General features: G+C 35.8%; 1 pseudogene; it reads right to left on the bottom strand.

Moving 5' to 3' along the window:
• Positions 1-250: 250 nt before the first annotated feature.
• LOC116623880 lies at positions 251-884 on the bottom strand (annotated as a pseudogene).
• Between the last annotated feature and the right edge of the window lie 14,092 nt (positions 885-14,976).

Genomic DNA, 14,976 nt, shown 5'->3' with positions numbered 1-14,976 from the left:
GCCTGATGTGGGGCTCAATTTCACCACCCTGAGACCATGACCTGAGCCAAAATCAAGAGTCGGACGCTGAACTGACTCAGTCACCCAGGAGCCCTGGTGTTTGTGTTTTTTAAACATGAGATGGTAAAGCCATTTCTAACTCAAAAAAAATTTTTTTTTACATTTCAATTTTTTCCTTTAAAAGGAGGGAGTTGTGTACAGGGGGGTTAAATGCTTTATAGACAAGAAAAAAAACTGCGCTAGAACCAACTTATTCATCATCATCTTCTTCTTCTTCATCTTCCTCCTCCTCCTCTTCATCTTCCTCATCATCCTCCTCTTCCTTCTTTTTCTTGCTCTTTTCAGCCTTGACAACTCCCTTTTTTGCCGTATCAGGCTTTCCTTTAGCTCGGTATGCAGGAATATCTTTTTCATATTTTTCCTTCAGCTTAGCAGCCTTCTTTTCATAAGGCTGCTTGTCATCTGCCACAGTGTTATTCCACATCTCTCCCAGTTTCTTTACAACATCACCAATGGATAGGCCGGGATGTTCTCCTTTGATTTTTGGGCAATACTCAGAACAAAACAAGAAAAAGGCCGAAGGAGGCCTCTTGAGTGCATTGGGATCCTTGAACTTCTTTTTTGTTTCCCCTTTAGGGGGGGATATAAGTTTTCATTTTTCTTTCATAACAAGCCTTATCCGCCTTTGCCATGTCTTCAAATTTTCCTTTCTCTTTAACAGACATGGTCTTCCACCCTTCTGAGCACTTCTTATAAAACTCTGAGACCTTGACTGAAGCATCTGGGTGCTTCTTCTCGGGCTCCTCTCGGCAAGTTTGCACAAAGAATGCATATGATGACATTTTGCCTCTCGGCTTCTTAGGATCTCCTTTGCCCGTGTTTAATTATTTTCCTCAGCGAGGCACAGAATCGCCAAGTGCCTGTCTGGCTCTCCTTTGCCCCGGCGCTGTCTCTACGGAGCTCAATGTACTGCAATGGCTGTAAGAGCAGGGGCCAGATGCCTCAAAAAGGGTTTTAAAAATAAGGAAGTTCACAACTTTCGTTGTGATCCCAGATTCCACTTAGTTTCCTCTGTCACAATCATGCTATTTTTATCTTTCAAACTTTACAAAGTTTCAATTACTGTTTACAAGTAACAAAAGACTGGTTGATGGCTTCAGACAAGTGCCCAACATGTGTCCTAATTGTTTACACTTAATGAATTTGGAAACTGTCATCTCTGCCTTCACATGACAAAAATATGCTTTAAGCTGTGATAATCTTACTTCTTACAACTAAATAGTATTTAAATAATTGAAATTACTTTTTTTCTGATCAAATCTTCAGAGGGACAATTGCCAGGAGGACTTTTTTTTCTTTTTAACAGCTGAATGATATGAAGGAGATATATTAGGTTCCTTCTTCCTTGGGCCACCTTAGGACAATAACCATAAACTTTGTAACCAAGAGGGTAGAAATTGTGACAGATTTATTTCTGTCTCAGCCTTTGTTCAACTGTAAATTCTTTTAGGGCAGAGTCATGTCAGTTATATTTCTCTGCTTCCTATAATATCTAATGCTGTATTTGATGCATAGTAAGGGTTTAATAAATATATATTGCATATATGAATGGAGATATGATAGTGGAGCTTTTATAGTTGCTTTACCTGTCTGTCTCCCTGCTTGCAAAGAGACAAACTGATTCTTTGTCATTGTTCATTTATTGTGTATTTTATATATGTAAGAATGGATTGTGTTGCAATCAAGATAGCCCTGGAAAGTCCACACTTTGAACATTCCCTCTCTAGTTGAGCCCAGAGCAATGAGTTAGAGTATAAAAAGAGAAAAATTCAAGTACATAGCTGATCTCAAAAATAAGATAAATCTTTCTGTGGACCATAAATGGAATAGAAATTCAAATGGTGTCAGACTGAAGCTACAGGATTTCTGGGCTTTGAGTTCAAAAGAAGAGACAGTATGGGTGCCTGGGGGACTCAGTTGGTTAAGCGTCCAACTCTTCATTTCAGCTCAGGTCATGATCTCAGGGTCATGAGATCAAGCCCCTCTGCCCCTCCCCTCACACTCCTCCCCCTACCTTGAGCAACTGTGCTCTTTCTTGTTCTCAAACAAAACAAAACAAAACAAAAACAAACAAACAAAATCAGACAGTTGTTTGGCTCCTCTGAATACCCTAGAATAAGTGTCTTAGCATAAATTTGGATGGAAATAAGCCCCCTGCTTAAAACTGAGGGCCATGTCGGGGCTTTCCTGCTTGTTAATACAAGTTGAAAAAAACTCCTGTGGATTGATGCCTAGGTCTGTAATTTATTAAATGTTAAGTATTTAAGGATGAAAAAGATACACATATAACTTTATGATTCTCCTCTGTGATCTGCCCAATATCATTGTAAGGCAGGGACCCTGTACTATCAATATATGATCTGATTCTAGATTGGAGTCCATAAAAGCAGATTAAAGCAATTGGAAAATTTGTAAATAAAGAGAGGTGAGCAGAGGAGATGGGGTGTGTGTATGTGTATGTGAGAGAGAGAGAGACAGATAGAGAATGAGCCATGAAAGAGAGACCGCAATCCAGAATTTTTAAATTCATGAAGATGATTGAGGCCTCTTCACACACACAAAAATATTTATTCACTACAGAATAAATAGAACTAATAGAATAATCTGAAAGAATCTTTCAAAATAAATATATTAAGGATATATAAAGAAATAAATGAAGGAATGATATCTTTAAAAACTTGTTTATTTTCATCCTTTATTTCTTTTTAAAGATTTATTTATTTTAGAGATTGAGAGAGAGAGAACACAAGCTGGGGGAGGGGCAGAGGGAGAGAGTGAATCCTCAAGCAGACTCCCCACTGAGCATGGAACCTGAAGCCGGGCTTGATCCCAGGATCTGGAGATCATGACCTGAGCGGATACCAAGAGTTGGCCGATCAACCAACTGAGCCATCCAGGCAACCCCCTTTATTTTTTTTAAATAAATACCTCAAAAGTTGTAAATACACCTCTAGGTGCCTCTTTATCTGAAACCCACAGATTTTGGTAGGTAGTACTTTCAATATCATTTGTTTCCCAATATTATGTCATCTCCAAGTGTTTTCTTCTAACACTTAGGTTATATGGAGTACAGTTTTGAGTTTCCAAACATATGGAGTTTTTAACTGTCTTTTTATAGTTAGTAACAACTATCATTCTATTTTTTTCAGAGAAGGTGGACTTCATATTGATTTTGGAAATTAGTTGGGAATTCCCTTGTGACCTAATAAGTCACTGATCTTTATAAGATATGTACTTGTAAAAAATACATATCCTGCCTTTGTCAGGCAAATGATTCTATAAATATTCATTAATTCAAATCTAATTTTATTGTTCAAATATTCCATATCCTTATTAATATTTTGGTCCTTGACCTATCAGTTTTAGGGTAAAAATATTATTAAAATATCCTACTTTGATTGTGGGTTTGTCAACTTCTCCTGGAAGTTCTCTCTGATTTTTTTTTGGTAATGAGATAAAATTCCATAATATAAAATTAATCATTTTAAAGTGTACAATTCAGTAGTGTATAATGCATTTCAATATTATACAATTATCACCACTATCTAGTTCCAAAACATTTTCATCACCCAAAGGAAACCTCTTAAGCAGTCACTCTTCTCCCCCAAGTCACTGGCAAACACTAGTCTGTTTTCTGAATCTATGAATTTACATATTCTGAATGTTTCATATAAATGGAATCATACAACATGTGGTCTTTTGTGTCTGGCTTCTTTCATTTAGCATAAACTTTTAGAGGTTCATCCATATGGTAACATGTACCAGTACTTCAATCCTTTTTTTTTTGGACCTACACTTAACATTTTAATGAGAGATGTTAGTTGAAGGAACATTATACACAGTTTAGTTCCAATGAATTAAGCATATGACCATTCACATACCCTTCTACAGATAACTTTACAAACACTTGTATCTTAATGAAACATGTTACTTGAAGGACACATTAATACATAGTGTACTTTCTTTTGGGGGTCCTCTAAATACTCTTTATTTCTTTTCTTTTTTTTAAGCTTTTATTTAAATTCCAGTTAATTAACATACAGTGTAATATTAGTTTCAGGTGTACAATATAGTAATTCAACACTTCCATACAACACACAGCACTCATCAGGACAAATGGCCTCCTTAATCCCCATCACCTATTTCCTCCATTCCTCCCACCCACCTCCCCTCTGGTAGCTATCAGTTTGTTCTCTGTAGTTAAGAGTCTGTTTCTTAGTTTACCACTCTTTCTCTCTCTTTTTTCCCCTTTGCTCATTTGTTTTGTTTCTTAAATTTCACATATGAGGGGAATCATATGGTATTTGTCTTTCTCTGACTTATTTCGCTTAGCATAATACTTTCTAATTCATCCATGTCATTGCAAATCACAAGATTTAATTTTTTTTTGATGGCTGAGTAATATTCCATTGTATGTACATACCACATCTTCTCTATCCAATCCTTTTTATGACCGAAAAATTGTCCTTTGCATGCATATACCCAACTTAGTTTATCCATTCATCCACTAATGAACATTTGGGTTATTTCCACATTTTGACTATTGTGACTAATGATGCTTTGTACATTCATGTACAAGTTTTTGTTTGAATACCTGTTTTCAAGTCTTTTGTGTATACATCTGGAAATGGAATTCATGGGTCAGATCATAGCTCTATGTTTAACTGCTGGAAGAACTGTCAAAATGATTTCCACGGTGGCTAAGAACCATTTCACATTCCCATCAGCAATGTGTAAGTGTTCCAATTGCTTCACATCTTCACCAACACTTGTTTTTTTCCATTTTTTAGTTATGGCCATTGTAGGGGTGTGAAATAGAATCTCATTTGAGTTTTGACTTGCATTTCTCTAATGTCTAATGATGTTAGGCATCTTTTAATGTGCTTATTGGACATTTATATATCTTGTTTAGAAAAATGTCTATTCAAGCTGTTTGGCCGTTTTAAAATTGGAGTTGTTTTACTTTTTGTCATTGCATTATAAAGTTTCCTTCTATATTCTGGATACTAGATTCTTATCTGATACATGATTTGCAAATATTTTCTCCAACTGTATATGTTGTCTTTTTACCTTCTTTATAATGCCCTTTGATGCACAGGAGTTTTAAATTCTGATGAAGTTTATCTTTCTTTTTTCTTTTTTCTTTTTTTTTTTTTACTTTTGTCGCTTGTGCCTTTGGTGTATCTAAAAAGCCATTACCAAATCTAAGGTCATAAAGATATATAAGATTGATTCTTCCTTTTCATATAAATAGTGTATCTTCTCTTAGTGTTTCTTTCCTTGCATTCTACTTTTTCTGATGGGCATATTACTTCATAAGCTTTATTTTAGTTAGTATTCATTAGCTATACTTTTCATCCATGAGTTAATATTCACCTTTTTAAAAAAGATTCATTTATTTATTTTAGAGAGAGCATGAGCAGGAGGGGCAGAGGCAGAGGGAGAAGGAGAGAAAATCTCAAGCAGACTCTGTACTGAGCTCGGAGCTGGTCGTGGGGCTTGATCCCACAACCATGTGATCATGACCTGAGCCAAAACCAAAGGTTGGCCCAACTGACTGCACCACTCACATGCCCCAATATTCATCTTTTATAAGTGGTTTTGTTTCAGTATGTCATTTTAAGTGATATTGAGTTGGATATCTTAAAATGTCTTTATTTTGCCTTCATGCTTGCATATTAGTTTAGCTGAGTATGGAATTCTTCATTGAAAGTTATTTCAATGTGTTGCTGTGATGAGAGGTCTATAGTCAGTCTTAAGTAATTACAGTCTTTGTAAGTAATCAATATTTTCTTTCTGTTAGCTTTTAAGACTTCACTTGATGGTCTTCTGTTTCACTGCAGTACTTCTAGGTATCAAATTCATCTTAAATTATGATGCTTAGGACACTTGAGAATTTATATCTTTCTTCAATTCTGGGAAAATTTTTATTATTATCTTTTCAAATACTACTTTCCACTTTATTTTTTCTGAAATTCTCTTACACATATTTTGAAATCTCTCAATCAAATGCACATGTCTTTTAACTACATTTCTTGTATTTTTTCCTCCTGCATTATGAATGAATACCTCAGTATTCTCTTCCAAGTCACTGTATCCAGTCCACAGTTTAACCCACCTAGTTAGTATTCTTTGTGATTGTATTCTTTATTATCAATATTTCTGTCTTGATTGTATTCTTTATTATCAATATTTCTATTTTTCATTACTACCTATTCTAGTTTCATTTCTAACTTTTGATTTTCAATTCCTTTTTCTTTTTCAATTGATATGGCTATATTTACCTCTTTGAGCATGCAACCAATACAATTTATTGTTTTATTCCTAATATTTAATACAATTGATTTCATTAGCTTATTTCATATGATTCGTGATTTCTGTTTACACAGTCATTTTGAGTGAGTGGTTATTTATGTTTTTCCCTTTATATATTCCTCTCTCTCTTGCCTCCACATGTCCACCAGACCCTCAAAGCAGAGCCACTCTTATAATCATTTTTAGAAATTCCCAGTCTTGTGGTGATATTGAAGACATTTCAAATCCCATAAATATATCAGTGGAGAGCTTAGTTCACTTCCTGTGTTTCTTTTCCCTCCCTAGACCCACAGTTTCTTATAAAGCAGTACCCCCAGGTTGAATGTCAACAATAGGCTTCTTAGCATCTTTTCAGTGTGAGAGGCCTCCCTTCAGCTCTTGGCTACAGGTAGTATGACTGGCTATGGTACCCATTTCTTATTTGCAGGACTTCATTTTTGCATTTTCTTGTAAGAGCTCAGGCTCTCATAGGTCTTTGTGAATTTAGCTTCACTTTCTACTTTGTGTCTCTATTCCATTTCTATTCATAAGGATATTTATTTTACTGTCAATCTTAGCTATTTTTTTTTTTAAGTTTCAGTTTTGCCTTTTATCTTTGCTATTTGTTTGATGAAGGAAGGCTATATCACAGAATAAACTTGTGGAAACTTTTAAACCAGATGTTCTTTCTTTCTTTACTCTTCAACTTGTTTCCAGCTGATTTTAATCCTCATCATTTCACTGAGAATGCCTTTAGCAAGGTAACTGAAAGCTGTTATGTTGCTTAAAGCAATACATTGTTCTGTCTTCATCTTACTCAACTTCTCAGCAGCATTCAACAGATTTTGCCATTCTTTCCTTCTTACAATACTTTCCTGTTATTTTCCACCACATACACACCTGATTTTCTACTATCTCACTCTCTACTACTTTATCTCTGTTTTTGGCTCCTCCTTCTCTGATAGGCCTCTATCATGTTGGAATTCCTTAAGAAAATTCTGGGTTTTCTTTTCTTCCCCATCTACACCCTCTCTAGTTTTCAATAATATCTCCAGCCTAGACATTTTTCCTAGGTTCAAGGCACTTACATCAAATACCTTATTTTAACGTATCTTATGGTCCACAGATATTTCCAACAGGAGATGTTAACACTAAAATTTTGATTTCCCCCCAAACTTGTTCATTTCCTAGTCTTACTCATCTCAGAAAACAACAACACTAATTACTTGCTGAAATCAGAAAGTTGGAGTCATCTTTGTTGCTATCCTTTTCCTCACAGTCCATACACATACATGCACATACTTCTAACCCATCAGAAAATCCTTGTGATACAACCTCCCAAATATCTCTGAATCCATCTACTTTTCTCCATATCCACTGTCACACTTTAACACAGGCTCATCTCTTATCTGGCTCACTGTGATAACCTTCAAATTGGTCTCCTGTTTCTATTCCCCTTTTTCCATCAGCTCATAATAATCCATTCCACACACAAAGTACCCAGGGTGATATTTTTAATATATAACAATGTAAACCTTCAATGGTTTTCAAATTCACCAAGAATAAAATTGAAACTCCTTACTGGGACCTACAAACACTGAGTAACTTAGCTCCTAAACAACTAACCAGTTTTACTTACCACCACTCACTCTCTCATTCATTATGTCCTAAATACAATGACCTTCTCTTAGTTCCTAAGAGAAAACTACCTCACGGCTTTAGCTTGCTCAGTGCTTGCTCTATAATCTTCCTTGGAAGTTTTTTTTCCTTTCAATCTTCATTCATTTTATTTTCTTCTTCTTTTCTTTTATTGAAGTATAGTTGATTCACAGTGTTACATTAGTTTCAGGTGTACAACATAGTGATTTGACAACTGTATACATTATGCCATGCTCACTACAAATGTAGCTATCATCTGTCCCCATACAACACTATTACAATATCATTGACTATATTCCCTATGCTGTACCTTTCTTCCCCATGACTTATTCATTTCATAACTGGAAGCCTGTGTTTCCCATTCTCCTTCATTCATTTTACCTATTCCCCAACACCCTTTTCTTCTAACAGTCACCAGTTTGTTCTCTGTATTTATGGGTCTGTTTTGGTTTTTTGTTGTTTTTCCATTTGTTTTGTTTTTTAGATTCCACATATGAGTGAAATCATATGGTATTTGTCTTTCTCAGTCTGACTTATTTCACTTAGCATCATACCCTCTAGGTCCATCCATGTTGTTGCAAATGGCAAGATTTCATCCTTTTTTATGTCTGAGTAATATTCCATTGTATATGTGTACCACATCTTCTTTATCTATTTTCTATTTGTCTATTTATGGACACTTTTATTGCTTCCATATCTTGGCTATTGTGAACAATGCTGCAATAAACATAGGGGTGCACATATTTCAAATTAGTGTTTTCATTTTCTTTGGGTAAATACCCAGCAGTGGAATTACTGGATTGTATATTTCTATTTTAAATTTTTGAGGAACCTCATACTATGTTCCACAGTGGTTGCACCAATTTACATTTCCCACCAACAGTGCACAAGGGTACCCTTTTATCCACATCTTTGCCAACACTTGTTATTTCTTGTCTTTTTTTTAAATATATTATTTGTTTCAGGGGTACAGGTCTGTGATTCATCAGTCTTATATAATACCCAGTGCTCATTACAACACATACCCTCCCCAATGTCCATCACCCAGTTACCCCATCCCTCATCCCCACTCCTTGTCTTTTTTATTTTAGCCATTTCTGACAGGAGTAAGGCAATATCTCTTCCTTCAGAGTTTTTTTTTTTTTTTTTAAGATTTATTTATTTGACAGAGAGAGACACAGCGAGAGAGCGAACACAAGCAGGGGGAGGGGGAGAGGGAGAAGCAGGCCTCCTGCTGAGCAGGGAGCCCGATGCGGGGCTCGATCCCAGGACCCTGAGATCATGACCTGAGCCGAAGGCAGACGCTTAACGACTGAGCCACCCAGGCGCCCCTTCCTTCAGGGTTTTTTAACAAGTTATTTGCAGGACTACTTCTTGTCATTTAGGTCTCAGTTTATATGCCACCTTTACACAGAGCCCCTTCACAATTATTAAATAATGTCCCCACATTTTTCTCTGTCATAAAAACTCTGTTTCCTTTCTAGCACTTACTATTGAGTTTGTGTATTTATTTATTACAAAATATTGCAAGATTTTTCTTAGTTATTACTGGATTCATACTGATCAGTAAAATATCTAACACCTCCTCTAGTTCAAAAGCAAAATGGTTAGTGACCTGCCACATACCATTCAGATAGATGCAAAAAGAGAAGCCAGTGGACAAGCACTGTATGACTCTTCCAGCCCATGTTTAGATTCTCAGAGGAAAGGTATCTCCACTTTCCTGGGATGTGTTTCCTGGGAGATTTTCCAGAAAAGTGAGAGTACTCCTTGCACATAGACAAAAGAGAATATCCCCTTTACATTCCTGTTTTCAAGGACTATGTTCTACAGAGAAGACTATACTCATTAAAAATTTTCAAACCATTGAACATTAGTGTCTGCATTAACAGACAGAGCATGCGTGGATTCAACATTATCTACTAATTTTGGGTGAGGAAATGTCATTTGGACTCAAGTCTATGCTTACATAACTGCTATTGTCTCTCTCTCTCTCTCTCTCTCTCTCTCACACACACACACACACACACACACACTTGACATCTCTAAAAAGTAACTCAAATTCCTCTTCTCCCTCTAGTAAGTCCTAACAAAAACTTAGTGGTATTTAACAAAGTCAGTGACTTCCTAACATTTCGATTACTGTGATGAAAGTACTTGGCACACAGGGGTTTAAGGTCAGTCAGTATCAGCTTATAAACTGTGCAAGAAATATAGAGCAAAGATCTACATATGGACACTTTGTGTTTAATAGTCTTTTGAATAACATTTCAATGGCGATTGAATGTTGCAGCTGTTTGTAATCAATGTAGCACTGGGATCTCTTGAGAATGTATGATACGTAACTGCTGCTGAATTTTGTTTTCAAGCTGGTCTAAATCAGGTGGGTTCTTTTAAAACTAGTGTATTCTATAAGGGCAAAATATGAATAATAAGATATATTCAAACTACCTGGGATTTGAAAGCAATGTTATTCATGAATTCTTTTCTCTCATTTTTCTGCTTGAAACAAGCTACTTAAGGCAACTTTCCATGTAGCTAAAAATAATGCTATTGATGTGTTCAGTTTCCCAGTTGAAGAGATGAACTTAACTGAGTCATATACATTCTCTCAAATGGTCTTTCCTGTGACCAAAAGCTAGCATTTGCATGTACACTAGGGGGAAAGGACTAGGAAATTAAAAATCTATACATGGAAGCTGTGACTGATCCTGAATGTGACCAGACCTCACAGGACCTCCTTAACTCAATGAAGGAAAGAAACCAGTGCTCACTCCATAGAAGTTTCCAACCATCTCTGATCAAAAGAATACTTAAATTTTCTGAAAATGTCGTATATATGGGTCATCTGTGTGACTTAATGGCACTTGGAATCTCACTGGTTATATCACTCTTCTCACTAAAAACAGAGCTTATACACCCTTTATTCTGTCTGGTAGTGATCCTTAGCAGAAGTTTCAAGACTTACCTTTCAATGTAATTCTTATTTTTTGCTGAGCACTCAAGTCTTTCCTTTTGGTGCCTGGTAACTCATGGCTGTCTAGGACTTCACAATCCATCTTTCAAAGCCTTCTCTCACAGTTTCTTATGTTTTAGATTTTTCATGTTTCCTATAAAAGTGTCCCTTTTCTATGCCACATTCACTGTTACCTAGAGCTCTTCTGAGAAAAATTTGTTGTTCATTAACATTCTGTACCTTAAGCAGAAAGAATGAATAAAGGCAACAATTTTAGATCCCTACAGACTATTCAAAGAGGTGTAATTGGATCTTTAGATGACATTGATTCTATTCATAGGGCAGATGTTTATTGAGCCTTTACTACTTATATGTAACTATACATATAAAAATGAAGCATTTAGTTTCTCATGGCATCTATCAAATTCCTTCATATTTAATCAAAAGCAGGAAAAAGAGAGATGTGCTATAGATATCTAATGGTAACATATGATTTCCAAACAGTCTAATCAGAGTAGTATTAATGGGGAGTGTGGCATTTGACCCAGTTTTTGAAAAATGGATAGGATTTCAATGTCTGGAGATTAGAGGTAGAGGATATCCAAGGTGGAACAAAAGATAAAGGTTGGAAGTGCTGTAAAGATGGAAAAGCACAGGCCTTTAGGAAATGGCAAATAGTTCAATTTGACCAGAGCGTAATGTGGTTATATGAGAGATGATGAGGAAAAAGGATCTGAAATATCGAGATAAAGAGTTTGGGTATTATTTATTGAATATTCTTGAGGTAAGGGCTTAGTATATGGTCAGCATTGCACTAACTATGCTGATTATATCACCTTTGTTAATTAATGAAACAATCTGTCTGTAAATATTGTTATTACCATTTATAATATAAAGACATGAAAACTAAGAGAGATAAAATGACTTCTATAACATCACATAGCAATGACAGGCAAAGGTTGAGCTCAGAACAGACCTGTTTACCTCCAAAGCTGGATCTTTTTTTTTTAATTTTTTTTTTAATCTGAGTGTAGTTGACACACAATGTTACATTAGTTTCAGGTGTACAACATAGTTCTTTGACAAGTCTATACATTATGCTATGCCCACCACAAGTGAGCATCTGTCCTCATCTGTCCCAATATATCACTATTATAATATCATTGATTATATTCTCTATGCTGTGCCTTTTATTCTGGTGATTTAGTCATTCCATAAGTGGAAGCCTGTATCTCCCACTTCCCTTCACCCATTGTGTCCATCCCCCCAACCCCCTCCACTCTGGCAACCACCAGTTTACTCTCTGTATTTATAGGTCTCAATCTGCCAAAGCTGGAGCTCTTAATGACTGTACTCTATAATCTCCATAAGCTTTAAGGAGATTAATGCATCTTTCTCACAAACATAAGACTAAAGTGAACAGGAAGCAAATATGATGAATTTATTTGGGAAAATGTTGTATTATATCAGGTTTTGAACTAAAGTGGCAAGAGTGAGTGTTAAGGAAACAAAACAAAAGTTATTGGAAAAGAATGGTAGTGTTTAATGACATGGAAAGAATGGAATGAGTCAATGATCAATGGGATGATGATAGTGTTGCTAACAGAAATAGGAAAGTCAAAAAGGAATGTGCAGCAAATCAAAACCACAATGAGATATCACCTGACGTATGTCAGAATGGCTAAAATAAAAAACACAAGAAACGACAAGTTTTGGCAAGGATGTGGAGAAAAAAAGAGCCATCGTGCACTGTTGGTGGGAATATAAATTGGTACAGCCACTGTGGAAAAGAGTATGGAGGTTCCTCACAAAATTAAAAATAGAAATATCATATGATCCAATAATTCCCTACTGGGTATTTAGCCAGAGAAAATGAAAACACTAAATCAAAAAGATATATGCACCCCTGTGTTTATTGCAGCATTATTTGCAATAGCCAAGATATGGGAACAACACAGTGTTCATCAGTAGATGAATGGGGTACCTGGCTGGCTCAGTCAGTAAAGCATGTGATTATTGATCTTGAAGTCATGAGTTCAAGCCCCACGTTGGGCATAGAGCTTGCTTACTTTAAAAAATACATGAATGGATAAAGGAGATAAGGTATATACATACAGTGGAATATTATGAAGCCATAAAAAGGGATGAGATCTTGCCATTTGTAACAACATGGATGGACATAGAGGGTATTTTGCTAAGTGAAATAAATCAGACTGAGAAAGACAGATACCATATTATTCCACTCATATGTAGAATCTGGAAAACAAAACAGATGAATAAATAAACACAAAAAAACCATAATCAGACCTATAAATACAGAGAACAAACTGATGGTTGCATAATGCATAGAGATGCTGAATCACTATGTTGCATACCTGAAATTAATGTAATATTGTGTGTCAACTATACTCAAATTTTTAAAAAAAAAATTTTGGCACTATCAGTATGAACTCATGTTAAGCTTAATGTAAGTACAGATGAATAGGTAGATATCTATTAGTATACACACATATATTTTCTAGCTCTGTCCACTAAGAGAGCCGAGTAGCAAGGAGCATACCCAGCACCCAGATAGTGGTTTCTAATACCATTCTCCAATAAAAGGAAGCATGGGTCCTTAGAGAAACGGCTGATTCTAGAACTTGGGCAGTAAATATAACAGGTGAATATGGAAAAGTGCCAGAAAGTAAGGAAATGCTAAAAATAAATAAATACATACATACATACTTTATAATGATGAGACTATGCCAAAAGGGCACAGAAGCCAGCTAAAAGAGTTCTCTATGGCCAAAACTGGAAAATTTTAAGCAATAAAATAAGGTAGTATTGGAGCAACTACGGTATAGTATCATATACTACTATATGTACTATATAGTATAGTAAGTAGTTTTAGAACCCTAAGCACAAAATAAATATGAGTCCATGCCTTATAAATGTAGAGTAAATAAGTAATTAAATGGGGGGAAATAGAGAAATCTCATGTGCCAAAGAATTCCAAACAATTTATGTAGATACTTTGCCCTTAAGGAAATAAAGCATAGCTGCCCACTTCTTAAGTGGGGTCTGTGCATAGGTGACAGCCTTACAAACAACAAGTATGGAAAAGGAATAAAACAGTAACTTTAGAGTGGAGAAACCTGACAAACACTACTTCAGCCAGATGATCAAGGTCAATATCAATAGTCATAAATCATGTTGATAATATGTTTCATTGATATGATGTGACAAGAATGGCACTTTACCTGTGTGGTCTTTCTTCAAAATCCTATAACCCCAACTAACCAGGGGAAAAACCTGGTTTTCCCAATCGAGGGACATTCTACAAAATACCTGACAAGTCTCTTCAAAACTGTCAAGAACATTGAAACAAGTGAAGTCTAAGAAGCTGTCACAGTCTAGAGGAGCCTAAGGAGGGATGATGACTAAATGTAATGTGTTATCACGTGGATATACATGGATGGGATGACTAAATGTAATGTGTTATCACATGGATATACATGGATGGGATCCTGGGACAGAAAAAAGACAGTAGGTAAAAAGTAATAAAATTTGAATAAAATATGGACTTTAGTTAATAATAATGTTTTGATATTGGTTCATTAGTTGTAAGAATTGGATCATAAAGTGAGATATTAATAATAGAGGAAACTGGATGTGAAGCATATGGGAATTCTGTGTACTATCATTATAACTTTTCTGTACATTTAAAACTCATTGTTAGTGATACTGTGGGGAAATAAGCACTCATACTTATGGCTCCACATCCTAGTGGGAATACAAATTGCTGCAACCCTCATAGACACTTTAAAATTTTTTAAAGATTTTATTTATTTATTTGAGAGAGAGAGCAGAGGGAGGAGCAGTGGGAAAGGGACAAGCAGACTCCATGCTGAGCATGGAGCCAGACGCAGGACTTGATCTCATGACCCTGAGATCATGACCTGAGCCAAAATCAAGAGTTGGATGCTTAACCAACTGAACCACCTAGGCACCCCTGCAACCCTTAA

The sequence above is a fragment of the Phoca vitulina genome, unplaced genomic scaffold (genome assembly GCF_004348235.1).
Source record: "Phoca vitulina isolate PV1807 unplaced genomic scaffold, GSC_HSeal_1.0 scaffold62, whole genome shotgun sequence".
NCBI classification, from domain to species: domain Eukaryota; kingdom Metazoa; phylum Chordata; class Mammalia; order Carnivora; family Phocidae; genus Phoca; species Phoca vitulina.
Note: the sequence above shows the minus strand (reverse complement) of the source record. Positions and strands in the feature narration are given on the sequence as shown.